The sequence below is a fragment of the Pimephales promelas genome, chromosome 5 (assembly GCF_988280905.1).
Source record: "Pimephales promelas chromosome 5, fPimPro1.hap1.1, whole genome shotgun sequence".
Taxonomy (NCBI): Eukaryota; Metazoa; Chordata; class Actinopteri; order Cypriniformes; family Leuciscidae; genus Pimephales; species Pimephales promelas.
Genome location: NC_142773.1, coordinates 4,853,916 through 4,879,278, shown reverse-complemented (window position 1 = coordinate 4,879,278; position 25,363 = coordinate 4,853,916). Strand labels below are relative to the sequence as shown.

Sequence of the window (25,363 nt, the reverse complement as noted above, 5' to 3'; positions counted from 1 at the left end):
GAGCTTTAGCTGAATGTGTCGAGAGAGCAAAGTGCGCCTGGCAAAGCCATTCAAAGAACCTTGCTGCCAACTTTAACAACATCATCCTTAAAATAGCTGCCGAAACACACCACTGCCCAGCTTCGGGAAAACAGGTCTGGTCGAGTGACGAGGTGGCCGAGTGGTTAAGGCGATGGACTGCTAATCCATTGTGCTCTGCACGCGTGGGTTTGAATCCCATCCTCGTCGTTTGATGTCTTTAGCGTTTTCAGAGAGCGAAGTGTGCCTGGCAAAGCCGTTCAATGTACCCGGCCTGCCATGTTTAGCAAAGTCATCCTTAATATAGCGGCAGAAACACACCACAGCCCAGCTTCGGGCAACACATGCTGGAGAGTGACGAGGTGGCCGAGTGGTTAAGGCGATGGACTGCTAATCCATTGTGCTCTGCACGCGTGGGTTCGAATCCCATCCTCGTCGTTTGATGTGTTTAGTGTTTCGAGAGAGCCAAGTGCGCCTGGCAAAGCCGTTCAATGTACCCTATCTGCCAAATTTAGCGACATCATCCTTAATATAGCTGCAGAAACAGAGAGAAAATGTAGTGAACACGTCAACCGCACAGGTGCCCCTCAAGGCGAGCTTTAGCTGAATGTGTCGAGAGAGCAAAGTGCGCCTGGCAAAGCCATTCAAAGAACCTTGCTGCCAACTTTAACAACATCATCCTTAAAATAGCTGCCGAAACACACCACTGCCCAGCTTCGGGAAAACAGGTCTGGTCGAGTGACGAGGTGGCCGAGTGGTTAAGGCGATGGACTGCTAATCCATTGTGCTCTGCACGCGTGGGTTCGAATCCCATCCTCGTCGTTTGATGTCTTTAGCGTTTTCAGAGAGCCAAGTGTGCCTGGCAAAGCCGTTCAATGTACCCGGCCTGCCATGTTTAGCAAAGTCATCCTTAATATAGCGGCAGAAACACACCACAGCCCAGCTTCGGGCAACACATGCTGGAGAGTGACGAGGTGGCCGAGTGGTTAAGGCGATGGACTGCTAATCCATTGTGCTCTGCACGCGTGGGTTCGAATCCCATCCTCGTCGTTTGATGTGTTTAGTGTTTCGAGAGAGACGAGTGCGCCTGGCAAAGCCGTTCAATGTACCCTACCTGCCAAATTTAGCGACATCCTCCTTAATATAGCGGCAGAAACACACCACAGCCCAGCTTCGGGCAACACATGCTGGAGAGTGACGAGGTGGCCGAGTGGTTAAGGCGATGGACTGCTAATCCATTGTGCTCTGCACGCGTGGGTTCGAATCCCATCCTCGTCGTTTGATGTGTTTAGTGTTTCGAGAGAGACAAGTGTGCCTGGCAAAGCCGTTCAATGTACCCTACCTGCCAAATTTAGCCACATCATCCTTAATATAGCGGCAGAAACACACCACAGCCCAGCTTCGGGCAACGCATGCTGGAGAGTGACGAGGTGGCCGAGTGGTTAAGGCGATGGACTGCTAATCCATTGTGCTCTGCACGCGTGGGTTCGAATCCCATCCTCGTCGTTTGATGTGTTTAGTGTTTCGAGAGAGACAAGTGCGCCTGGCAAAGCCGTTCAATGTACCCTATCTGCCAAATTTAGCGACATCATCCTTAATATAGCTGCCAGAAACAGAGAGAAAATGTAGTGAACACGTCAACCGCACAGGTGCCCTTCAAGGCGAGCTTTAGCTGAATGTGTCAAGAGTGCAAAGTGCGCCTGGCAAAGCCATTCAAAGAACCTTGCTGCCAACTTTAACAACATCATCCTTAAAATAGCTGCCGAAACACACCACTGCCCAGCTTCGGGAAAACAGGTTTGGTCGAGTGACGAGGTGGCCGAGTGGTTAAGGCGATGGACTGCTAATCCATTGTGCTCTGCATGCGTGGGTTCGAATCCCATCCTCGTCGTTTGATGTCTTTAGTGTTTTCAGAGAGCCAAGTGTGCCTGGCAAAGCCGTTCAATGTACCCGGCCTGCCATGTTTAGCAAAGTCATCCTTAATATAGCGGCAGAAACACACCACAGCCCAGCTTTTGTTGTTTGATGTGTTTAGTGTTTCGAGAGAGACAAGTGTGCCTGGCAAAGGACCTTGCTGCCAACTTCAACGACGTCATCCTTAAAATAGCTGCAGAAACAGAGAGCCTAGCGAACAGGTCAACTGCAGGGGTGCCCCTCAAGGCAAGCTTTAGCTGAATTTCATTTTAATTGTAGCTGCAGAAAAAGCACCTGTTCATTTCTGAAAACATTGTCGAGGACAGGATCAAAACAAGAAGGCCCCTGTTGCATGGATATGACCTTTATAAAAACAAAAACACATTCTAAGGGAGGTCCAAATACTGACTACACCAACCGTCTTCAAGCTCATGTCTTCGCCGTCACAGTGAATGCAGCACTTTCAAGGAGCGAAAGCACAATTCTTGATTCTTATCTCTTCACTCAAAGAACAAAAAATGCGCTGCTTTCTAATTTTGGGGGGAGAGAATTGTGGATCCTGGTAGCAAAGGGGCGGAGTTATAAAGCTCAATGTCCAAGAATATGTTTGAGTTCAATATAGACAAGTGCGCCTGGCAAAGGACCTTGCTGCCAACTTTAACGACGTCATCCTTAAAATAGCTGCAGAAACAGAGAGCCTAGCGAACAGGTCAACTGCAGGGGTGCCCCTCAAGGCAAGCTTTAGCTGAATTTTATTTTAATTGTAGCTGCAGAAAAAGCACCTGTTCATTTCTGAAAACATTGTCGAGGACAGGATCAAAACAAGAAGGCCCCTGTTGCATGGATATGACCTTTATAAAAACAAAAACACATTCTAAGGGAGGTCCAAATACTGACTACACCAACCGTCTTCAAGCTCATGTCTTCACCGTCACAGTGAATGCAGCACTTTCAAGGAGCGAAAGCACAATTCTGTTCTTTCAACAAGTCTCAAAGCCTCCTAAGAGACCGTCAAAAATTGCCAAGGCTGACTATATTTCAAGTCATCCCAGCGGGGTATTGGGTAAAGTTTTCAACCAGCAAAGATCACGTCTCGGATAAACCTCATAGACTACGATATTGCCTCTGCGAAAGAATGCCGGCAAAAGGAGCAGCGTCTTCTGTGCTTTTATCTGGACATGGAACGACAGGGTGGTATCAAGCTTTAAACTGCCATGTAATAAGCTTTTGGGCACTAACGGCTGCATGGTGTGTCTACGAAACAGGTGAGGTATGTGCACAAAAAGGTTTTATCATTGTTATCTCTTCACTCAAAGAACAAAAAATGCGCTGCTTTCTAATTTTGGGGGGAGAGAATTGTGGATCCTGGTAGCAAAGGGGCGGAGTTATAAAGCTCAATGTCCAAGAATATGTTTGAGTTCGGGATCGATTCCACGAGCTCCCTACGAGGTTGGGTAGGATAATGAAGAGTGCACACTGCAAACATATTCGGAGAGAGGTCCAATGCAAGCTATGCTGCCTTTTTCTCGACCCAGGCGTTCTCTCTAGGTTCTTTCCAACAAATCAGAAGCAGCACACAAATGAAACATAAGCAGATCTCCCTCTATCAAAACAGTTGTGAGTCTCCTAACCCATAGAACCCAATGCTCCTTGCAGGTCAGTCGAAGGGTTACCTCTCTCATCAGCCAAACCATTTCCAACACAATATGGTGAACTGTATCTCCATCATGTTAATGAGATGGGGTTGAAAAGCACCAAATTACTACTTCCAACATCCAAAAAGTTGTGGCGAGGTGGCTGAGTGGTTAGGTGATGGACTGCTATTATGTTGTGTTGTGCACACGTGGGTTTGAATATCATCCTCGTCGTTTGATGTCTTTAGTGTTTTCAGAGAGCCAAGTGCGCCTGGCAAAGCCGTTCAATGTACCCTACCTGCCAAATTTAGCGACATCATCCTTAATATAGCTGCAGAAACAGAGAGAAAATGTAGTGAACACGTCAACCGCACAGGTGCCCCTCAAGGCGAGCTTTAGCTGAATGTGTCGAGAGAGCAAAGTGCGCCTGGCAAAGCCATTCAAAGAACCTTGCTGCCAACTTTAACAACATCATCCTTAAAATAGCTGCCGAAACACACCACTGCCCAGCTTCGGGAAAACAGGTCTGGTCGAGTGACGAGGTGGCCGAGTGGTTAAGGCGATGGACTGCTAATCCATTGTGCTCTGCACGCGTGGGTTCGAATCCCATCCTCGTCGTTTGATGTCTTTAGCGTTTTCAGAGAGCCAAGTGTGCCTGGCAAAGCCGTTCAATGTACCCGGCCTGCCATGTTTAGCAAAGTCATCCTTAATATAGCGGCAGAAACACACCACAGCCCAGCTTCGGGCAACACATGCAGGAGAGTGACGAGGTGGCCGAGTGGTTAAGGCGATGTACTGCTAATCCATTGTGCTCTGCACACGTGGGTTCGAATCCCATCCTCGTCGTTTGATGTCTTTAGCGTTTTCAGAGAGCGAAGTGTGCCTGGCAAAGCCGTTCAATGTACCCGGCCTGCCATGTTTAGCAAAGTCATCCTTAATATAGCGGCAGAAACACACCACAGCCCAGCTTCGGGCAACACATGCTGGAGAGTGACGAGGTGGCCGAGTGGTTAAGGCGATGGACTGCTAATCCATTGTGCTCTGCACGCGTGGGTTCGAATCCCATCCTCGTCGTTTGATGTGTTTAGTGTTTCGAGAGAGACGAGTGCGCCTGGCAAAGCCGTTCAATGTACCCTACCTGCCAAATTTAGCGACATCATCCTTAATATAGCTGCAGAAACAGAGAGAAAATGTAGTGAACACGTCAACCGCACAGGTGCCCCTCAAGGCGAGCTTTAGCTGAATGTGTCGAGAGAGCAAAGTGCGCCTGGCAAAGCCATTCAAAGAACCTTGCTGCCAACTTTAACAACATCATCCTTAAAATAGCTGCCGAAACACACCACTGCCCAGCTTCGGGAAAACAGGTGTGGTCGAGTGACGAGGTGGCCGAGTGGTTAAGGCGATGGACTGCTAATCCATTGTGCTCTGCACGCGTGGGTTCGAATCCCGTCCTCGTCGTTTGATGTCTTTAGTGTTTTCAGAGAGCCAAGTGTGCCTGGCAAAGCCGTTCAATGTACCCGGCCTGCCATGTTTAGCAAAGTCATCCTTAATATAGTGGCAGAAACACACCACAGCCCAGCTTCGGGCAACACATGCAGGCGAGTGACGAGGTGGCCGAGTGGTTAAGGCGATGGACTGCTAATCGATTGTGCTCTGCACGCGTGGGTTCGAATTCCATCCTTGTCGTTTGATGTGTTTAGTGTTTCGAGAGAGACAAGTGCGCCTGGCAAAGGACCTTGCTGCCAACTTTAACGACGTCATCCTTAAAATAGCTGCAGAAACAGAGAGCCTAGCGAACAGGTCAACTGCAGGGGTGCCCCTCAAGGCAAGCTTTAGCTGAATTTCATTTTAATTGTAGCTGCAGAAAAAGCACCTGTTCATTTCTGAAAACATTGTCGAGGACAGGATCAAAACAAGAAGGCCCCTGTTGCATGGATATGACCTTTATAAAAACAAAAACACATTCTAAGGGAGGTCCAAATACTGACTACACCAACCGTCTTCAAGCTCATGTCTTCACCGTCACAGTGAATGCAGCACTTTCAAGGAGCGAAAGCACAATTCTGTTCTTTCAACAAGTCTCAAAGCCTCCTAAGAGACCGTCAAAAATTGCCAAGGCTGACTATATTTCAAGTCATCCCAGCGGGGTATTGGGTAAAGTTTTCAACCAGCAAAGATCACGTCTCGGATAAACCTCATAGACTACGATATTGCCTCTGCGAAAGAATGCCGGCAAAAGGAGCAGCGTCTTCTGTGCTTTTATCTGGACATGGAACGACAGGGTGGTATCAAGCTTTAAACTGCCATGTAATAAGCTTTTGGGCACTGACGGCTGCATGGTGTGTCTACGAAACAGGTGAGGTATGTGCACAAAAAGGTTTTATCATTGTTATCTCTTCACTCAAAGAACAAAAAATGCGCTGCTTTCTAATTTTGGGGGGAGAGAATTGTGGATCCTGGTAGCAAAGGGGCGGAGTTATAAAGCTCAATGTCCAAGAATATGTTTGAGTTCGGGATCGATTCCACGAGCTCCCTACGAGGTTGGGTAGGATAATGAAGAGTGCACACTGCAAACATATTCGGAGAGAGGTCCAATGCAAGCTATGCTGCCTTTTTCTCGACCCAGGCGTTCTCTCTAGGTTCTTTCCAACAAATCAGAAGCAGCACACAAATGAAACATAAGCAGATCTCCCTCTATCAAAACAGTTGTGAGTCTCCTAACCCATAGAACCCAATGCTCCTTGCAGGTCAGTCGAAGGGTTACCTCTCTCATCAGCCAAACCATTTCCAACACAATATGGTGAACTGTATCTCCATCATGTTAATGAGATGGGGTTGAAAAGCACCAAATTACTACTTCCAACATCCAAAAAGTTGTGGCGAGGTGGCTGAGTGGTTAGGTGATGGACTGCTATTATGTTGTGTTGTGCACACGTGGGTTTGAATATCATCCTCGTCGTTTGATGTCTTTAGTGTTTTCAGAGAGCCAAGTGCGCCTGGCAAAGCCGTTCAATGTACCCTACCTGCCAAATTTAGCGACATCATCCTTAATATAGCTGCAGAAACAGAGAGAAAATGTAGTGAACACGTCAACCGCACAGGTGCCCCTCAAGGCGAGCTTTAGCTGAATGTGTCGAGAGAGCAAAGTGCGCCTGGCAAAGCCATTCAAAGAACCTTGCTGCCAACTTTAACAACATCATCCTTAAAATAGCTGCCGAAACACACCACTGCCCAGCTTCGGGAAAACAGGTCTGGTCGAGTGACGAGGTGGCCGAGTGGTTAAGGCGATGGACTGCTAATCCATTGTGCTCTGCACGCGTGGGTTCGAATCCCATCCTCGTCGTTTGATGTCTTTAGCGTTTTCAGAGAGCCAAGTGTGCCTGGCAAAGCCGTTCAATGTACCCGGCCTGCCATGTTTAGCAAAGTCATCCTTAATATAGCGGCAGAAACACACCACAGCCCAGCTTCGGGCAACACATGCAGGAGAGTGACGAGGTGGCCGAGTGGTTAAGGCGATGTACTGCTAATCCATTGTGCTCTGCACACGTGGGTTCGAATCCCATCCTCGTCGTTTGATGTCTTTAGCGTTTTCAGAGAGCGAAGTGTGCCTGGCAAAGCCGTTCAATGTACCCGGCCTGCCATGTTTAGCAAAGTCATCCTTAATATAGCGGCAGAAACACACCACAGCCCAGCTTCGGGCAACACATGCTGGAGAGTGACGAGGTGGCCGAGTGGTTAAGGCGATGGACTGCTAATCCATTGTGCTCTGCACGCGTGGGTTCGAATCCCATCCTCGTCGTTTGATGTGTTTAGTGTTTCGAGAGAGACGAGTGCGCCTGGCAAAGCCGTTCAATGTACCCTACCTGCCAAATTTAGCGACATCATCCTTAATATAGCTGCAGAAACAGAGAGAAAATGTAGTGAACACGTCAACCGCACAGGTGCCCCTCAAGGCGAGCTTTAGCTGAATGTGTCGAGAGAGCAAAGTGCGCCTGGCAAAGCCATTCAAAGAACCTTGCTGCCAACTTGAACAACATCATCCTTAAAATAGCTGCCGAAACACACCACTGCCCAGCTTCGGGAAAACAGGTTTGGTCGAGTGACGAGGTGGCCGAGTGGTTAAGGCGATGGACTGCTAATCCATTGTGCTCTGCACGCGTGGGTTCGAATCCCATCCTCGTCGTTTGATGTCTTTAGCGTTTTCAGAGAGCCAAGTGTGCCTGGCAAAGCCGTTCAATGTACCCGGCCTGCCATGTTTAGCAAAGTCATCCTTAATATAGCGGCAGAAACACACCACAGCCCAGCTTCGGGCAACACATGCAGGCGAGTGACGAGGTGGCCGAGTGGTTAAGGCGATGGACTGCTAATCGATTGTGCTCTGCACGCGTGGGTTCGAATTCCATCCTTGTCGTTTGATGTGTTTAGTGTTTCGAGAGAGACAAGTGCGCCTGGCAAAGGACCTTGCTGCCAACTTTAACGACGTCATCGTTAAAATAGCTGCAGAAACAGAGAGCTTAGCGAACAGGTCAACTGCAGGGGTGCCCCTCAAGGCAAGCTTTAGCTGAATTTCATTTTAATTGTAGCTGCAGAAAAAGCACCTGTTCATTTCTGAAAACATTGTCGAGGACAGGATCAAAACAAGAAGGCCCCTGTTGCATGGATATGACCTTTATAAAAACAAAAACACATTCTAAGGGAGGTCCAAATACTGACTACACCAACCGTCTTCAAGCTCATGTCTTCGCCGTCACAGTGAATGCAGCACTTTCAAGGAGCGAAAGCACAATTCTGTTCTTTCAACAAGTCTTAAAGCCTCCTAAGAGACCGTCAAAAATTGCCAAGGCTGACTATATTTCAAGTCATCCCAGCGGGGTATTGGGTAAAGTTTTCAACCAGCAAAGATCACGTCTCGGATAAACCTCATAGACTACGATATTGCCTCTGCGAAAGAATGCCGGCAAAAGGAGCAGCGTCTTCCGTGCTTTTATCTGGACATGGAACGACAGGGTGGTATCAAGCTTTAAACTGCCATGTAATAAGCTTTTGGGCACTGACGGCTGCATGGTGTGTCTACGAAACAGGTGAGGTATGTGCACAAAAAGGTTTTATCATTGTTATCTCTTCACTCAAAGAACAAAAAATGCGCTGCTTTCTAATTTTGGGGGGAGAGAATTGTGGATCCTGGTAGCAAAGGGGCGGAGTTATAAAGCTCAATGTCCAAGAATATGTTTGAGTTCGGGATCGATTCCACGAGCTCCCTACGAGGTTGGGTAGGATAATGAAGAGTGCACACTGCAAACATATTCTGAGAGAGGTCCAATGCAAGCTATGCTGCCTTTTTCTCGACCCAGGCGTTCTCTCTAGGTTCTTTCCAACAAATCAGAAGCAGCACACAAATGAAACATAAGCAGATCTCCCTCTATCAAAACAGTTGTGAGTCTCCTAACCCATAGAACCCAATGCTCCTTGCAGGTCAGTCGAAGGGTTACCTCTCTCATCAGCCAAACCATTTCCAACACAATATGGTGAACTGTATCTCCATCATGTTAATGAGATGGGGTTGAAAAGCACCAAATTACTACTTCCAACATCCAAAAGGTTGTGGCGAGGTGGCCGAGTGGTTAGGTGATGGACTGCTATTATGTTGTGTTGTGCACACGTGGGTTTGAATACCATCCTTGTCGTTTGATGTCTTTAGTGTTTTCAGAGAGCCAAGTGCGCCTGGCAAAGCCGTTCAATGTACCCTACCTGCCAAATTTAGCGACATCATCCTTAATATAGCTGCAGAAACAGAGAGAAAATGTAGTGAACACGTCAACCGCACAGGTGCCCCTCAAGGCGAGCTTTAGCTGAATGTGTCGAGAGAGCAAAGTGCGCCTGGCAAAGCCATTCAAAGAACCTTGCTGCCAACTTTAACAACATCATCCTTAAAATAGCTGCCGAAACACACCACTGCCCAGCTTCGGGAAAACAGGTCTGGTCGAGTGACGAGGTGGCCGAGTGGTTAAGGCGATGGACTGCTAATCCATTGTGCTCTGCACGCGTGGGTTTGAATCCCATCCTCGTCGTTTGATGTCTTTAGCGTTTTCAGAGAGCCAAGTGTGCCTGGCAAAGCCGTTCAATGTACCCGGCCTGCCATGTTTAGCAAAGTCATCCTTAATATAGCGGCAGAAACACACCACAGCCCAGCTTCGGGCAACACATGCTGGAGAGTGACGAGGTGGCCGAGTGGTTAAGGCGATGGACTGCTAATCCATTGTGCTCTGCACGCGTGGGTTCGAATCCCATCCTCGTCGTTTGATGTCTTTAGCGTTTTCAGAGAGCCAAGTGTGCCTGGCAAAGCCGTTCAATGTACCCGGCCTGCCATATTTAGCAAAGTCATCCTTAATATAGCGGCAGAAACACACCACAGCCCAGCTTCGGGCAACACATGCAGGAGAGTGACGAGGTGGCCGAGTGGTTAAGGCGATGGACTGCTAATCCATTGTGCTCTGCACGCGTGGGTTCGAATCCCATCCTCGTCGTTTGATGTGTTTAGTGTTTCGAGAGAGACAAGTGCGCCTGGCAAAGCCGTTCAATGTACCCTATCTGCCAAATTTAGCGACATCATCCTTAGTATAGCTGCCAGAAACAGAGAGAAAATGTAGTGAACACGTCAACCGCACAGGTGCCCTTCAAGGCGAGCTTTAGCTGAATGTGTCGAGAGTGCAAAGTGCGCCTGGCAAAGCCATTCAAAGAACCTTGCTGCCAACTTTAACAACATCATCCTTAAAATAGCTGCCGAAACACACCACTGCCCAGCTTCGGGAAAACAGGTTTGGTCGAGTGACGAGGTGGCCGAGTGGTTAAGGCGATGGACTGCTAATCCATTGTGCTCTGCATGCGTGGGTTCGAATCCCATCCTCGTCGTTTGATGTCTTTAGTGTTTTCAGAGAGCCAAGTGTGCCTGGCAAAGCCGTTCAATGTACCCGGCCTGCCATGTTTAGCAAAGTCATCCTTAATATAGCGGCAGAAACACACCACAGCCCAGCTTTTGTTGTTTGATGTGTTTAGTGTTTCGAGAGAGACAAGTGTGCCTGGCAAAGGACCTTGCTGCCAACTTCAACGACGTCATCCTTAAAATAGCTGCAGAAACAGAGAGCCTAGCGAACAGGTCAACTGCAGGGGTGCCCCTCAAGGCAAGCTTTAGCTGAATTTCATTTTAATTGTAGCTGCAGAAAAAGCACCTGTTCATTTCTGAAAACATTGTCGAGGACAGGATCAAAACAAGAAGGCCCCTGTTGCATGGATATGACCTTTATAAAAACAAAAACACATTCTAAGGGAGGTCCAAATACTGACTACACCAACCGTCTTCAAGCTCATGTCTTCGCCGTCACAGTGAATGCAGCACTTTCAAGGAGCGAAAGCACAATTCTGTTCTTTCAACAAGTCTCAAAGCCTCCTAAGAGACCGTCAAAAATTGCCAAGGCTGACTATATTTCAAGTCATCCCAGCGGGGTATTGGGTAAAGTTTTCAACCAGCAAAGATCACGTCTCGGATAAACCTCATAGCCTACGATATTGCCTCTGCGAAAGAATGCCGGCAAAAGGAGCAGCGTCTTCTGTGCTTTTATCTGGACATGGAACGACAGGGTGGTATCAAGCTTTAAACTGCCATGTAATAAGCTTTTGGGCACTGACGGCTGCATGGTGTGTCTACGAAACAGGTGAGGTATGTGCACAAAAAGGTTTTATCATTGTTATCTCTTCACTCAAAGAACAAAAAATGCGCTGCTTTCTAATTTTGGGGGGAGAGAATTGTGGATCCTGGTAGCAAAGGGGCGGAGTTATAAAGCTCAATGTCCAAGAATATGTTTGAGTTCGGGATCGATTCCACGAGCTCCCTACGAGGTTGGGTAGGATAATGAAGAGTGCACACTGCAAACATATTCGGAGAGAGGTCCAATGCAAGCTATGCTGCCTTTTTCTCGACCCAGGCGTTCTCTCTAGGTTCTTTCCAACAAATCAGAAGCAGCACACAAATGAAACATAAGCAGATCTCCCTCTATCAAAACAGTTGTGAGTCTCCTAACCCATAGAACCCAATGCTCCTTGCAGGTCAGTCGAAGGGTTACCTCTCTCATCAGCCAAACCATTTCCAACACAATATGGTGAACTGTATGTCCATCATGTTAATGAGATGGGGTTGAAAAGCACCAAATTACTACTTCCAACATCCAAAAAGTTGTGGCGAGGTGGCTGAGTGGTTAGGTGATGGACTGCTATTATGTTGTGTTGTGCACACGTGGGTTTGAATATCATCCTCGTCGTTTGATGTCTTTAGTGTTTTCAGAGAGCCAAGTGCGCCTGGCAAAGCCGTTCAATGTACCCTACCTGCCAAATTTAGCGACATCATCCTTAATATAGCTGCAGAAACAGAGAGAAAATGTAGTGAACACGTCAACCGCACAGGTGCCCCTCAAGGCGAGCTTTAGCTGAATGTGTCGAGAGAGCAAAGTGCGCCTGGCAAAGCCATTCAAAGAACCTTGCTGCCAACTTTAACAACATCATCCTTAAAATAGCTGCCGAAACACACCACTGCCCAGCTTCGGGAAAACAGGTCTGGTCGAGTGACGAGGTGGCCGAGTGGTTAAGGCGATGGACTGCTAATCCATTGTGCTCTGCACGCGTGGGTTCGAATCCCATCCTCGTCGTTTGATGTCTTTAGCGTTTTCAGAGAGCCAAGTGTGCCTGGCAAAGCCGTTCAATGTACCCGGCCTGCCATGTTTAGCAAAGTCATCCTTAATATAGCGGCAGAAACACACCACAGCCCAGCTTCGGGCAACACATGCAGGAGAGTGACGAGGTGGCCGAGTGGTTAAGGCGATGTACTGCTAATCCATTGTGCTCTGCACACGTGGGTTCGAATCCCATCCTCGTCGTTTGATGTCTTTAGCGTTTTCAGAGAGCGAAGTGTGCCTGGCAAAGCCGTTCAATGTACCCGGCCTGCCATGTTTAGCAAAGTCATCCTTAATATAGCGGCAGAAACACACCACAGCCCAGCTTCGGGCAACACATGCTGGAGAGTGACGAGGTGGCCGAGTGGTTAAGGCGATGGACTGCTAATCCATTGTGCTCTGCACGCGTGGGTTCGAATCCCATCCTCGTCGTTTGATGTGTTTAGTGTTTCGAGAGAGACGAGTGCGCCTGGCAAAGCCGTTCAATGTACCCTACCTGCCAAATTTAGCGACATCATCCTTAATATAGCTGCAGAAACAGAGAGAAAATGTAGTGAACACGTCAACCGCACAGGTGCCCCTCAAGGCGAGCTTTAGCTGAATGTGTCGAGAGAGCAAAGTGCGCCTGGCAAAGCCATTCAAAGAACCTTGCTGCCAACTTTAACAACATCATCCTTAAAATAGCTGCCGAAACACACCACTGCCCAGCTTCGGGAAAACAGGTGTGGTCGAGTGACGAGGTGGCCGAGTGGTTAAGGCGATGGACTGCTAATCCATTGTGCTCTGCACGCGTGGGTTCGAATCCCATCCTCGTCGTTTGATGTCTTTAGTGTTTTCAGAGAGCCAAGTGTGCCTGGCAAAGCCGTTCAATGTACCCGGCCTGCCATGTTTAGCAAAGTCATCCTTAATATAGTGGCAGAAACACACCACAGCCCAGCTTCGGGCAACACATGCAGGCGAGTGACGAGGTGGCCGAGTGGTTAAGGCGATGGACTGCTAATCGATTGTGCTCTGCACGCGTGGGTTCGAATTCCATCCTTGTCGTTTGATGTGTTTAGTGTTTCGAGAGAGACAAGTGCGCCTGGCAAAGGACCTTGCTGCCAACTTTAACGACGTCATCCTTAAAATAGCTGCAGAAACAGAGAGCCTAGCGAACAGGTCAACTGCAGGGGTGCCCCTCAAGGCAAGCTTTAGCTGAATTTCATTTTAATTGTAGCTGCAGAAAAAGCACCTTTTCATTTCTGAAAACATTGTCGAGGACAGGATCAAAACAAGAAGGCCCCTGTTGCATGGATATGACCTTTATAAAAACAAAAACACATTCTAAGGGTGGTCCAAATACTGACTACACCAACCGTCTTCAAGCTCATGTCTTCGCCGTCACAGTGAATGCAGCACTTTCAAGGAGCGAAAGCACAATTCTGTTCTTTCAACAAGTCTCAAAGCCTCCTAAGAGACCGTCAAAAATTGCCAAGGCTGACTATATTTCAAGTCATCCCAGCGGGGTATTGGGTAAAGTTTTCAACCAGCAAAAATCACGTCTCGGATAAACCTCATAGACTACGATATTGCCTCTGCGAAAGAATGCCGGCAAAAGGAGCAGCGTCTTCTGTGCTTTTATCTGGACATGGAACGACAGGGTGGTATCAAGCTTTAAACTGCCATGTAATAAGCTTTTGGGCACTGACGGCTGCATGGTGTGTCTACGAAACAGGTGAGGTATGTGCACAAAAAGGTTTTATCATTGTTATCTCTTCACTCAAAGAACAAAAAATGCGCTGCTTTCTAATTTTGGGGGGAGAGAATTGTGGATCCTGGTAGCAAAGGGGCGGAGTTATAAAGCTCAATGTCCAAGAATATGTTTGAGTTCGGGATCGATTCCACGAGCTCCCTACGAGGTTGGGTAGGATAATGAAGAGTGCACACTGCAAACATATTCGGAGAGAGGTCCAATGCAAGCTATGCTGCCTTTTTCTCGACCCAGGCGTTCTCTCTAGGTTCTTTCCAACAAATCAGAAGCAGCACACAAATGAAACATAAGCAGATCTCCCTCTATCAAAACAGTTGTGAGTCTCCTAACCCATAGAACCCAATGCTCCTTGCAGGTCAGTCGAAGGGTTACCTCTCTCATCAGCCAAACCATTTCCAACACAATATGGTGAACTGTATCTCCATCATGTTAATGAGATGGGGTTGAAAAGCACCAAATTACTACTTCCAACTAGGGCTGGGCGATATATCGCCCGATATTGTTATGCGCATCTAATCAGTAAAGCCGGTTCCTTGATTAGCAGTAAATCACCTTCACATGCTTTCAAATGGACGATATGAGTGTTAAAGTTAACGAGATAATTAAGTGATTAATTTAGTGGTGGTTGAGCATTATTGAAGACACCTGATGATCACAAGCAGAATCGCTGAAGGACAAAATCACAAATTGTAAGTCACCGTTATGGAGATCAGTGTCTGCTTTAGTTGGGCTCTTGACACTTATACTTTCACTTTAAATTTTGTGTGTCTGCTGTTATTGATTAATAGCAGTCAAATAAGACAAATTTGATCTTATAGTGTTGGTTATGTTTTGACATAATCATGCTGTGATCTATAAAATGAAACTTTTCAGATGATTTGGCTTAACTTGTTAGCAAGATTTTAGTGATTGTACTGCATATCTGTATTTTTCTATTAACATAAAATAATTAATAAATGTTATTCTGATCAAATCACTTTCATGTTTATTTAGAAACACAGAGATCAATAATCAGCCTGTCTATCTCAACTGTGGTGGCGAAATTAATCCTTGTTGCCACCAATCACAACTCATTAATGGCTCCCATCATGCATTGCGGTTTGAATAAATTATGATCTGAATTGTCGATGTAATTTACTTTTCCTACTTGAATATTCTACTCGTCACCGTTGTTGAGAAGCATTGACTGAATCTTGAGGTCTGTGTGTGCCTAAAGGAAAGGTTTTTTTCTTTTAAGCAACTTTTGAGAAAACTGTCTATTATTTTTAACATTCTGGACATTTATTCAGAATCTAAGTCATACACTAAGCAACAGAATAAATTATATGTTATAAATTTTATAAATAAATGTATAAATAAATGTTATTATACATTTTATATATAAGGAGATAGAGTTCAAACGATAAATGTCATTATATGACTACAATCATTTTATTATTGTTTATTTTTGTTCATCTGATAGATATAACTCAGATGCAACAGCAAATTAAAATATAAAGTAAATATTATAAGGGTGAAGAGCCCAACTAAAGCAAACACTCATCTCCATAACGGTGGCTTAAAATTTTAGATTTTTTCCTTGTGATTCTGCTTTAGGTGTCTTCAATAATGCTCAATCATCACTCATTTAATCACTTAATTATCTTATTAACTTTAACACTCTTGAGTGTGGACTCATATACACTCCCAGGTGTGTTAATTTAACACGGGAGATTTTGTCATGAGGAAGAGCCGTAGTTCACTGACCAGCTGAGCCATATCGCATTAAATATCGATATCGATATGTCCTCGATATTAACGCGATTTGGCTCAGCTTGTCAGTGATCTACGGCTCTTTGTAGTGAATGCCGCTCCATCTGAAAGCAGGTGAAGGTGATTTACTGCTAATCAAGGAACCGGCTTTACTGATTAGATGCGCATTCAATATCGTTCGATATATCGCCCAGCCCTACTTCCAACATCCAAAAAGTTGTGGCGAGGTGGCTGAGTGGTTAGGTGATGGACTGCTATTATGTTGTGTTGTGCACACGTGGGTTTGAATATCATCCTCGTCGTTTGATGTCTTTAGTGTTTTCAGAGAGCCAAGTGCGCCTGGCAAAGCCGTTCAATGTACCCTACCTGCCAAATTTAGCGACATCATCCTTAATATAGCTGCAGAAACAGAGAGAAAATGTAGTGAACACGTCAACCGCACAGGTGCCCCTCAAGGCGAGCTTTAGCTGAATGTGTCGAGAGAGCAAAGTGCGCCTGGCAAAGCCATTCAAAGAACCTTGCTGCCAACTTTAACAACATCATCCTTAAAATAGCTGCCGAAACACACCACTGCCCAGCTTCGGGAAAACAGGTCTGGTCGAGTGACGAGGTGGCCGAGTGGTTAAGGCGATGGACTGCTAATCCATTGTGCTCTGCACGCGTGGGTTCGAATCCCATCCTCGTCGTTTGATGTCTTTAGCGTTTTCAGAGAGCCAAGTGTGCCTGGCAAAGCCGTTCAATGTACCCGGCCTGCCATGTTTAGCAAAGTCATCCTTAATATAGCGGCAGAAACACACCACAGCCCAGCTTCGGGCAACACATGCAGGAGAGTGACGAGGTGGCCGAGTGGTTAAGGCGATGTACTGCTAATCCATTGTGCTCTGCACACGTGGGTTCGAATCCCATCCTCGTCGTTTGATGTCTTTAGCGTTTTCAGAGAGCGAAGTGTGCCTGGCAAAGCCGTTCAATGTACCCGGCCTGCCATGTTTAGCAAAGTCATCCTTAATATAGCGGCAGAAACACACCACAGCCCAGCTTCGGGCAACACATGCTGGAGAGTGACGAGGTGGCCGAGTGGTTAAGGCGATGGACTGCTAATCCATTGTGCTCTGCACGCGTGGGTTCGAATCCCATCCTCGTCGTTTGATGTGTTTAGTGTTTCGAGAGAGACGAGTGCGCCTGGCAAAGCCGTTCAATGTACCCTACCTGCCAAATTTAGCGACATCATCCTTAATATAGCTGCAGAAACAGAGAGAAAATGTAGTGAACACGTCAACCGCACAGGTGCCCCTCAAGGCGAGCTTTAGCTGAATGTGTCGAGAGAGCAAAGTGCGCCTGGCAAAGCCATTCAAAGAACCTTGCTGCCAACTTTAACAACATCATCCTTAAAATAGCTGCCGAAACACACCACTGCCCAGCTTCGGGAAAACAGGTGTGGTCGAGTGACGAGGTGGCCGAGTGGTTAAGGCGATGGACTGCTAATCCATTGTGCTCTGCACGCGTGGGTTCGAATCCCGTCCTCGTCGTTTGATGTCTTTAGTGTTTTCAGAGAGCCAAGTGTGCCTGGCAAAGCCGTTCAATGTACCCGGCCTGCCATGTTTAGCAAAGTCATCCTTAATATAGTGGCAGAAACACACCACAGCCCAGCTTCGGGCAACACATGCAGGCGAGTGACGAGGTGGCCGAGTGGTTAAGGCGATGGACTGCTAATCGATTGTGCTCTGCACGCGTGGGTTCGAATTCCATCCTTGTCGTTTGATGTGTTTAGTGTTTCGAGAGAGACAAGTGCGCCTGGCAAAGGACCTTGCTGCCAACTTTAACGACGTCATCCTTAAAATAGCTGCAGAAACAGAGAGCCTAGCGAACAGGTCAACTGCAAGGGTGCCCCTCAAGGCAAGCTTTAGCTGAATTTCATTTTAATTGTAGCTGCAGAAAAAGCACCTGTTCATTTCTGAAAACATTGTCGAGGACAGGATCAAAACAAGAAGGCCCCTGTTGCATGGATATGACCTTTATAAAAACAAAAACACATTCTAAGGGAGGTCCAAATACTGACTACACCAACCGTCTTCAAGCTCATGTCTTCACCGTCACAGTGAATGCAGCACTTTCAAGGAGCGAAAGCACAATTCTGTTCTTTCAACAAGTCTCAAAGCCTCCTAAGAGACCGTCAAAAATTGCCAAGGCTGACTATATTTCAAGTCATCCCAGCGGGGTATTGGGTAAAGTTTTCAACCAGCAAAGATCACGTCTCGGATAAACCTCATAGACTACGATATTGCCTCTGCGAAAGAATGCCGGCAAAAGGAGCAGCGTCTTCTGTGCTTTTATCTGGACATGGAACGACAGGGTGGTATCAAGCTTTAAACTGCCATGTAATAAGCTTTTGGGCACTGACGGCTGCATGGTGTGTCTACGAAACAGGTGAGGTATGTGCACAAAAAGGTTTTATCATTGTTATCTCTTCACTCAAAGAACAAAAAATGCGCTGCTTTCTAATTTTGGGGGGAGAGAATTGTGGATCCTGGTAGCAAAGGGGCGGAGTTATAAAGCTCAATGTCCAAGAATATGTTTGAGTTCGGGATCGATTCCACGAGCTCCCTACGAGGTTGGGTAGGATAATGAAGAGTGCACACTGCAAACATATTCGGAGAGAGGTCCAATGCAAGCTATGCTGCCTTTTTCTCGACCCAGGCGTTCTCTCTAGGTTCTTTCCAACAAATCAGAAGCAGCACACAAATGAAACATAAGCAGATCTCCCTCTATCAAAACAGTTGTGAGTCTCCTAACCCATAGAACCCAATGCTCCTTGCAGGTCAGTCGAAGGGTTACCTCTCTCATCAGCCAAACCATTTCCAACACAATATGGTGAACTGTATCTCCATCATGTTAATGAGATGGGGTTGAAAAGCACCAAATTACTACTTCCAACATCCAAAAAGTTGTGGCGAGGTGGCTGAGTGGTTAGGTGATGGACTGCTATTATGTTGTGTTGTGCACACGTGGGTTTGAATATCATCCTCGTCGTTTGATGTCTTTAGTGTTTTCAGAGAGCCAAGTGCGCCTGGCAAAGCCGTTCAATGTACCCTACCTGCCAAATTTAGCGACATCATCCTTAATATAGCTGCAGAAACAGAGAGAAAATGTAGTGAACACGTCAACCGCACAGGTGCCCCTCAAGGCGAGCTTTAGCTGAATGTGTCGAGAGAGCAAAGTGCGCCTGGCAAAGCCATTCAAAGAACCTTGCTGCCAACTTTAACAACATCATCCTTAAAATAGCTGCCGAAACACACCACTGCCCAGCTTCGGGAAAACAGGTCTGGTCGAGTGACGAGGTGGCCGAGTGGTTAAGGCGATGGACTGCTAATCCATTGTGCTCTGCACGCGTGGGTTCGAATCCCATCCTCGTCGTTTGATGTCTTTAGCGTTTTCAGAGAGCCAAGTGTGCCTGGCAAAGCCGTTCAATGTACCCGGCCTGCCATGTTTAGCAAAGTCATCCTTAATATAGCGGCAGAAACACACCACAGCCCAGCTTCGGGCAACACATGCAGGAGAGTGACGAGGTGGCCGAGTGGTTAAGGCGATGTACTGCTAATCCATTGTGCTCTGCACACGTGGGTTCGAATCCCATCCTCGTCGTTTGATGTCTTTAGCGTTTTCAGAGAGCGAAGTGTGCCTGGCAAAGCCGTTCAATGTACCCGGCCTGCCATGTTTAGCAAAGTCATCCTTAATATAGCGGCAGAAACACACCACAGCCCAGCTTCGGGCAACACATGCTGGAGAGTGACGAGGTGGCCGAGTGGTTAAGGCGATGGACTGCTAATCCATTGTGCTCTGCACGCGTGGGTTCGAATCCCATCCTCGTCGTTTGATGTGTTTAGTGTTTCGAGAGAGACGAGTGCGCCTGGCAAAGCCGTTCAATGTACCCTACCTGCCAAATTTAGCGACATCATCCTTAATATAGCTGCAGAAACAGAGAGAAAATGTAGTGAACACGTCAACCGCACAGGTGCCCCTCAAGGCGAGCTTTAGCTGAATGTGTCGAGAGAGCAAAGTGCGCCTGGCAAAGCCATTCAAAGAACCTTGCTGCCAACTTTAACAACATCATCCTTAAAATAGCTGCCGAAACACACCACTGCCCAGCTTCGGGAAAACAGGTGTGGTCGAGTGACGAGGTGGCCGAGTGGTTAAGGCGATGGACTGCTAATCCATTGTGCTCTGCACGCGTGGGTTCGAATCCCATCCTCGTCGTTTGATGTCTTTAGTGTTTTCAGAGAGCCAAGTGTGCCTGGCAAAGCCGTTCAATGTACCCGGCCTGCCATGTTTAGCAAAGTCATCCTTAATATAGTGGCAGAAACACACCACAGCCCAGCTTCGGGCAACACATGCAGGCGAGTGACGAGGTGGCCGAGTGGTTAAGGCGATGGACTGCTAATCGATTGTGCTCTGCACGCGTGGGTTCGAATTCCATCCTTGTCGTTTGATGTGTTTAGTGTTTCGAGAGAGACAAGTGCGCCTGGCAAAGGACCTTGCTGCCAACTTTAACGACGTCATCCTTAAAATAGCTGCAGAAACAGAGAGCCTAGCGAACAGGTCAACTGCAGGGGTGCCCCTCAAGGCAAGCTTTAGCTGAATTTCATTTTAATTGTAGCTGCAGAAAAAGCACCTGTTCATTTCTGAAAACATTGTCGAGGACAGGATCAAAACAAGAAGGCCCCTGTTGCATGGATATGACCTTTATAAAAACAAAAACACATTCTAAGGGTGGTCCAAATACTGACTACACCAACCGTCTTCAAGCTCATGTCTTCGCCGTCACAGTGAATGCAGCACTTTCAAGGAGCGAAAGCACAATTCTGTTCTTTCAACAAGTCTCAAAGCCTCCTAAGAGACCGTCAAAAATTGCCAAGGCTGACTATATTTCAAGTCATCCCAGCGGGGTATTGGGTAAAGTTTTCAACCAGCAAAAATCACGTCTCGGATAAACCTCATAGACTACGATATTGCCTCTGCGAAAGAATGCCGGCAAAAGGAGCAGCGTCTTCTGTGCTTTTATCTGGACATGGAACGACAGGGTGGTATCAAGCTTTAAACTGCCATGTAATAAGCTTTTGGGCACTGACGGCTGCATGGTGTGTCTACGAAACAGGTGAGGTATGTGCACAAAAAGGTTTTATCATTGTTATCTCTTCACTCAAAGAACAAAAAATGCGCTGCTTTCTAATTTTGGGGGGAGAGAATTGTGGATCCTGGTAGCAAAGGGGCGGAGTTATAAAGCTCAATGTCCAAGAATATGTTTGAGTTCGGGATCGATTCCACGAGCTCCCTACGAGGTTGGGTAGGATAATGAAGAGTGCACACTGCAAACATATTCGGAGAGAGGTCCAATGCAAGCTATGCTGCCTTTTTCTCGACCCAGGCGTTCTCTCTAGGTTCTTTCCAACAAATCAGAAGCAGCACACAAATGAAACATAAGCAGATCTCCCTCTATCAAAACAGTTGTGAGTCTCCTAACCCATAGAACCCAATGCTCCTTGCAGGTCAGTCGAAGGGTTACCTCTCTCATCAGCCAAACCATTTCCAACACAATATGGTGAACTGTATCTCCATCATGTTAATGAGATGGGGTTGAAAAGCACCAAATTACTACTTCCAACATCCAAAAAGTTGTGGCGAGGTGGCTGAGTGGTTAGGTGATGGACTGCTATTATGTTGTGTTGTGCACACGTGGGTTTGAATATCATCCTCGTCGTTTGATGTCTTTAGTGTTTTCAGAGAGCCAAGTGCGCCTGGCAAAGCCGTTCAATGTACCCTACCTGCCAAATTTAGCGACATCATCCTTAATATAGCTGCAGAAACAGAGAGAAAATGTAGTGAACACGTCAACCGCACAGGTGCCCCTAAAGGCGAGCTTTAGCTGAATGTGTCGAGAGAGCAAAGTGCGCCTGGCAAAGCCATTCAAAGAACCTTGCTGCCAACTTTAACAACATCATCCTTAAAATAGCTGCCGAAACACACCACTGCCCAGCTTCGGGAAAACAGGTCTGGTCGAGTGACGAGGTGGCCGAGTGGTTAAGGCGATGGACTGCTAATCCATTGTGCTCTGCACGCGTGGGTTCGAATCCCATCCTCGTCGTTTGATGTCTTTAGCGTTTTCAGAGAGCCAAGTGTGCCTGGCAAAGCCGTTCAATGTACCCGGCCTGCCATGTTTAGCAAAGTCATCCTTAATATAGCGGCAGAAACACACCACAGCCCAGCTTCGGGCAACACATGCAGGAGAGTGACGAGGTGGCCGAGTGGTTAAGGCGATGTACTGCTAATCCATTGTGCTCTGCACACGTGGGTTCGAATCCCATCCTCGTCGTTTGATGTCTTTAGCGTTTTCAGAGAGCGAAGTGTGCCTGGCAAAGCCGTTCAATGTACCCGGCCTGCAATGTTTAGCAAAGTCATCCTTAATATAGCGGCAGAAACACACCACAGCCCAGCTTCGGGCAACACATGCTGGAGAGTGACGAGGTGGCCGAGTGGCTAAGGCGATGGACTGCTAATCCATTGTGCTCTGCACGCGTGGGTTCGAATCCCATCCTCGTCGTTTGATGTGTTTAGTGTTTCGAGAGAGACGAGTGCGCCTGGCAAAGCCGTTCAATGTACCCTACCTGCCAAATTTAGCGACATCATCCTTAATATAGCTGCAGAAACAGAGAGAAAATGTAGTGAACACGTCAACCGCACAGGTGCCCCTCAAGGCGAGCTTTAGCTGAATGTGTCGAGAGAGCAAAGTGCGCCTGGCAAAGCCATTCAAAGAACCTTGCTGCCAACTTGAACAACATCATCCTTAAAATAGCTGCCGAAACACACCACTGCCCAGCTTCGGGAAAACAGGTTTGGTCGAGTGACGAGGTGGCCGAGTGGTTAAGGCGATGGACTGCTAATCCATTGTGCTCTGCACGCGTGGGTTCGAATCCCATCCTCGTCGTTTGATGTCTTTAGCGTTTTCAGAGAGCCAAGTGTGCCTGGCAAAGCCGTTCAATGTACCCGGCCTGCCATGTTTAGCAAAGTCATCCTTAATATAGCGGCAGAAACACACCACAGCCCAGCTTCGGGCAACACATGCAGGCGAGTGACGAGGTGGCCGAGTGGTTAAGGCGATGGACTGCTAATCGATTGTGCTCTGCACGCGTGGGTTCGAATTCCATCCTTGTCGTTTGATGTGTTTAGTGTTTCGAGAGAGACAAGTGCGCCTGGCAAAGGACCTTGCTGCCAACTTTAACGACGTCATCGTTAAAATAGCTGCAGAAACAGAGAGCTTAGCGAACAGGTCAACTGCAGGGGTGCCCCTCAAGGCAAGCTTTAGCTGAATTTCATTTTAATTGTAGCTGCAGAAAAAGCACCTGTTCATTTCTGAAAACATTGTCGAGGACAGGATCAAAACAAGAAGGCCCCTGTTGCATGGATATGACCTTTATAAAAACAAAAACACATTCTAAGGGAGGTCCAAATACTGACTACACCAACCGTCTTCAAGCTCATGTCTTCGCCGTCACAGTGAATGCAGCACTTTCAAGGAGCGAAAGCACAATTCTGTTCTTTCAACAAGTCTTAAAGCCTCCTAAGAGACCGTCAAAAATTGCCAAGGCTGACTATATTTCAAGTCATCCCAGCGAGGTATTGGGTAAAGTTTTCAACCAGCAAAGATCACGTCTCGGATAAACCTCATAGACTACGATATTGCCTCTGCGAAAGAATGCCGGCAAAAGGAGCAGCGTCTTCCGTGCTTTTATCTGGACATGGAACGACAGGGTGGTATCAAGCTTTAAACTGCCATGTAATAAGCTTTTGGGCACTGACGGCTGCATGGTGTGTCTACGAAACAGGTGAGGTATGTGCACAAAAAGGTTTTATCATTGTTATCTCTTCACTCAAAGAACAAAAAATGCGCTGCTTTCTAATTTTGGGGGGAGAGAATTGTGGATCCTGGTAGCAAAGGGGCGGAGTTATAAAGCTCAATGTCCAAGAATATGTTTGAGTTCGGGATCGATTCCACGAGCTCCCTACGAGGTTGGGTAGGATAATGAAGAGTGCACACTGCAAACATATTCTGAGAGAGGTCCAATGCAAGCTATGCTGCCTTTTTCTCGACCCAGGCGTTCTCTCTAGGTTCTTTCCAACAAATCAGAAGCAGCACACAAATGAAACATAAGCAGATCTCCCTCTATCAAAACAGTTGTGAGTCTCCTAACCCATAGAACCCAATGCTCCTTGCAGGTCAGTCGAAGGGTTACCTCTCTCATCAGCCAAACCATTTCCAACACAATATGGTGAACTGTATCTCCATCATGTTAATGAGATGGGGTTGAAAAGCACCAAATTACTACTTCCAACATCCAAAAGGTTGTGGCGAGGTGGCCGAGTGGTTAGGTGATGGACTGCTATTATGTTGTGTTGTGCACACGTGGGTTTGAATACCATCCTTGTCGTTTGATGTCTTTAGTGTTTTCAGAGAGCCAAGTGCGCCTGGCAAAGCCGTTCAATGTACCCTACCTGCCAAATTTAGCGACATCATCCTTAATATAGCTGCAGAAACAGAGAGAAAATGTAGTGAACACGTCAACCGCACAGGTGCCCCTCAAGGCGAGCTTTAGCTGAATGTGTCGAGAGAGCAAAGTGCGCCTGGCAAAGCCATTCAAAGAACCTTGCTGCCAACTTTAACAACATCATCCTTAAAATAGCTGCCGAAACACACCACTGCCCAGCTTCGGGAAAACAGGTCTGGTCGAGTGACGAGGTGGCCGAGTGGTTAAGGCGATGGACTGCTAATCCATTGTGCTCTGCACGCGTGGGTTTGAATCCCATCCTCGTCGTTTGATGTCTTTAGCGTTTTCAGAGAGCCAAGTGTGCCTGGCAAAGCCGTTCAATGTACCCGGCCTGCCATGTTTAGCAAAGTCATCCTTAATATAGCGGCAGAAACACACCACAGCCCAGCTTCGGGCAACACATGCTGGAGAGTGACGAGGTGGCCGAGTGGTTAAGGCGATGGACTGCTAATCCATTGTGCTCTGCACGCGTGGGTTCGAATCCCATCCTCGTCGTTTGATGTCTTTAGCGTTTTCAGAGAGCCAAGTGTGCCTGGCAAAGCCGTTCAATGTACCCGGCCTGCCATATTTAGCAAAGTCATCCTTAATATAGCGGCAGAAACACACCACAGCCCAGCTTCGGGCAACACATGCAGGAGAGTGACGAGGTGGCCGAGTGGTTAAGGCGATGGACTGCTAATCCATTGTGCTCTGCACGCGTGGGTTCGAATCCCATCCTCGTCGTTTGATGTGTTTAGTGTTTCGAGAGAGACAAGTGCGCCTGGCAAAGCCGTTCAATGTACCCTATCTGCCAAATTTAGCGACATCATCCTTAGTATAGCTGCCAGAAACAGAGAGAAAATGTAGTGAACACGTCAACCGCACAGGTGCCCTTCAAGGCGAGCTTTAGCTGAATGTGTCGAGAGTGCAAAGTGCGCCTGGCAAAGCCATTCAAAGAACCTTGCTGCCAACTTTAACAACATCATCCTTAAAATAGCTGCC

At 47.3% G+C, this 25,363-nt stretch overlaps 32 non-coding genes across 32 annotated transcripts; 24 read left to right on the top strand and 8 right to left on the bottom strand.

Moving 5' to 3' along the window:
• Positions 1-374: 374 nt before the first annotated feature.
• trnas-gcu (transfer RNA serine (anticodon GCU)) lies at positions 375-456 on the top strand. Its single transcript has one exon. It is a non-coding gene; the product is annotated as a tRNA-Ser (tRNA).
• A 302-nt stretch (positions 457-758) lies between these two features.
• On the top strand, positions 759-840 carry trnas-gcu (transfer RNA serine (anticodon GCU)). The gene has a single exon. It is a non-coding gene; the product is annotated as a tRNA-Ser (tRNA).
• A 146-nt stretch (positions 841-986) lies between these two features.
• Positions 987-1,068, top strand: trnas-gcu (transfer RNA serine (anticodon GCU)). Its single transcript has one exon. It is a non-coding gene; the product is annotated as a tRNA-Ser (tRNA).
• Positions 1,069-1,214: 146 nt separating this feature from the next.
• trnas-gcu (transfer RNA serine (anticodon GCU)) lies at positions 1,215-1,296 on the top strand. The gene has a single exon. It is a non-coding gene; the product is annotated as a tRNA-Ser (tRNA).
• Positions 1,297-1,442: 146 nt separating this feature from the next.
• Positions 1,443-1,524, top strand: trnas-gcu (transfer RNA serine (anticodon GCU)). The gene has a single exon. It is a non-coding gene; the product is annotated as a tRNA-Ser (tRNA).
• Positions 1,525-2,928: 1,404 nt separating this feature from the next.
• Positions 2,929-3,069, bottom strand: LOC148980528 (U4 spliceosomal RNA). The gene has a single exon (XR_016168638.1). It is a non-coding gene; the product is annotated as a U4 spliceosomal RNA (small nuclear RNA).
• A 1,033-nt stretch (positions 3,070-4,102) lies between these two features.
• Positions 4,103-4,184, top strand: trnas-gcu (transfer RNA serine (anticodon GCU)). The gene has a single exon. It is a non-coding gene; the product is annotated as a tRNA-Ser (tRNA).
• A 374-nt stretch (positions 4,185-4,558) lies between these two features.
• On the top strand, positions 4,559-4,640 carry trnas-gcu (transfer RNA serine (anticodon GCU)). Its single transcript has one exon. It is a non-coding gene; the product is annotated as a tRNA-Ser (tRNA).
• A 1,013-nt stretch (positions 4,641-5,653) lies between these two features.
• Positions 5,654-5,794, bottom strand: LOC148980525 (U4 spliceosomal RNA). Its single transcript, XR_016168637.1, has one exon. It is a non-coding gene; the product is annotated as a U4 spliceosomal RNA (small nuclear RNA).
• A 1,033-nt stretch (positions 5,795-6,827) lies between these two features.
• Positions 6,828-6,909, top strand: trnas-gcu (transfer RNA serine (anticodon GCU)). Its single transcript has one exon. It is a non-coding gene; the product is annotated as a tRNA-Ser (tRNA).
• A 374-nt stretch (positions 6,910-7,283) lies between these two features.
• trnas-gcu (transfer RNA serine (anticodon GCU)) lies at positions 7,284-7,365 on the top strand. The gene has a single exon. It is a non-coding gene; the product is annotated as a tRNA-Ser (tRNA).
• Positions 7,366-7,667: 302 nt separating this feature from the next.
• On the top strand, positions 7,668-7,749 carry trnas-gcu (transfer RNA serine (anticodon GCU)). The gene has a single exon. It is a non-coding gene; the product is annotated as a tRNA-Ser (tRNA).
• A 629-nt stretch (positions 7,750-8,378) lies between these two features.
• LOC148980521 (U4 spliceosomal RNA) lies at positions 8,379-8,519 on the bottom strand. Its single transcript, XR_016168636.1, has one exon. It is a non-coding gene; the product is annotated as a U4 spliceosomal RNA (small nuclear RNA).
• A 1,261-nt stretch (positions 8,520-9,780) lies between these two features.
• On the top strand, positions 9,781-9,862 carry trnas-gcu (transfer RNA serine (anticodon GCU)). Its single transcript has one exon. It is a non-coding gene; the product is annotated as a tRNA-Ser (tRNA).
• Positions 9,863-10,008: 146 nt separating this feature from the next.
• Positions 10,009-10,090, top strand: trnas-gcu (transfer RNA serine (anticodon GCU)). Its single transcript has one exon. It is a non-coding gene; the product is annotated as a tRNA-Ser (tRNA).
• A 916-nt stretch (positions 10,091-11,006) lies between these two features.
• On the bottom strand, positions 11,007-11,147 carry LOC148980518 (U4 spliceosomal RNA). The gene has a single exon (XR_016168737.1). It is a non-coding gene; the product is annotated as a U4 spliceosomal RNA (small nuclear RNA).
• A 1,033-nt stretch (positions 11,148-12,180) lies between these two features.
• trnas-gcu (transfer RNA serine (anticodon GCU)) lies at positions 12,181-12,262 on the top strand. Its single transcript has one exon. It is a non-coding gene; the product is annotated as a tRNA-Ser (tRNA).
• Positions 12,263-12,636: 374 nt separating this feature from the next.
• trnas-gcu (transfer RNA serine (anticodon GCU)) lies at positions 12,637-12,718 on the top strand. The gene has a single exon. It is a non-coding gene; the product is annotated as a tRNA-Ser (tRNA).
• A 302-nt stretch (positions 12,719-13,020) lies between these two features.
• Positions 13,021-13,102, top strand: trnas-gcu (transfer RNA serine (anticodon GCU)). The gene has a single exon. It is a non-coding gene; the product is annotated as a tRNA-Ser (tRNA).
• A 629-nt stretch (positions 13,103-13,731) lies between these two features.
• Positions 13,732-13,872, bottom strand: LOC148980514 (U4 spliceosomal RNA). The gene has a single exon (XR_016168750.1). It is a non-coding gene; the product is annotated as a U4 spliceosomal RNA (small nuclear RNA).
• Positions 13,873-16,392: 2,520 nt separating this feature from the next.
• Positions 16,393-16,474, top strand: trnas-gcu (transfer RNA serine (anticodon GCU)). The gene has a single exon. It is a non-coding gene; the product is annotated as a tRNA-Ser (tRNA).
• A 374-nt stretch (positions 16,475-16,848) lies between these two features.
• On the top strand, positions 16,849-16,930 carry trnas-gcu (transfer RNA serine (anticodon GCU)). The gene has a single exon. It is a non-coding gene; the product is annotated as a tRNA-Ser (tRNA).
• A 1,013-nt stretch (positions 16,931-17,943) lies between these two features.
• On the bottom strand, positions 17,944-18,084 carry LOC148980511 (U4 spliceosomal RNA). Its single transcript, XR_016168635.1, has one exon. It is a non-coding gene; the product is annotated as a U4 spliceosomal RNA (small nuclear RNA).
• Positions 18,085-19,117: 1,033 nt separating this feature from the next.
• Positions 19,118-19,199, top strand: trnas-gcu (transfer RNA serine (anticodon GCU)). The gene has a single exon. It is a non-coding gene; the product is annotated as a tRNA-Ser (tRNA).
• A 374-nt stretch (positions 19,200-19,573) lies between these two features.
• trnas-gcu (transfer RNA serine (anticodon GCU)) lies at positions 19,574-19,655 on the top strand. Its single transcript has one exon. It is a non-coding gene; the product is annotated as a tRNA-Ser (tRNA).
• Positions 19,656-19,957: 302 nt separating this feature from the next.
• On the top strand, positions 19,958-20,039 carry trnas-gcu (transfer RNA serine (anticodon GCU)). The gene has a single exon. It is a non-coding gene; the product is annotated as a tRNA-Ser (tRNA).
• A 629-nt stretch (positions 20,040-20,668) lies between these two features.
• Positions 20,669-20,809, bottom strand: LOC148980507 (U4 spliceosomal RNA). The gene has a single exon (XR_016168749.1). It is a non-coding gene; the product is annotated as a U4 spliceosomal RNA (small nuclear RNA).
• Positions 20,810-21,842: 1,033 nt separating this feature from the next.
• Positions 21,843-21,924, top strand: trnas-gcu (transfer RNA serine (anticodon GCU)). Its single transcript has one exon. It is a non-coding gene; the product is annotated as a tRNA-Ser (tRNA).
• A 758-nt stretch (positions 21,925-22,682) lies between these two features.
• Positions 22,683-22,764, top strand: trnas-gcu (transfer RNA serine (anticodon GCU)). Its single transcript has one exon. It is a non-coding gene; the product is annotated as a tRNA-Ser (tRNA).
• Positions 22,765-23,393: 629 nt separating this feature from the next.
• Positions 23,394-23,534, bottom strand: LOC148980504 (U4 spliceosomal RNA). The gene has a single exon (XR_016168712.1). It is a non-coding gene; the product is annotated as a U4 spliceosomal RNA (small nuclear RNA).
• A 1,261-nt stretch (positions 23,535-24,795) lies between these two features.
• trnas-gcu (transfer RNA serine (anticodon GCU)) lies at positions 24,796-24,877 on the top strand. Its single transcript has one exon. It is a non-coding gene; the product is annotated as a tRNA-Ser (tRNA).
• A 146-nt stretch (positions 24,878-25,023) lies between these two features.
• On the top strand, positions 25,024-25,105 carry trnas-gcu (transfer RNA serine (anticodon GCU)). Its single transcript has one exon. It is a non-coding gene; the product is annotated as a tRNA-Ser (tRNA).
• Positions 25,106-25,363: the final 258 nt, after the last annotated feature.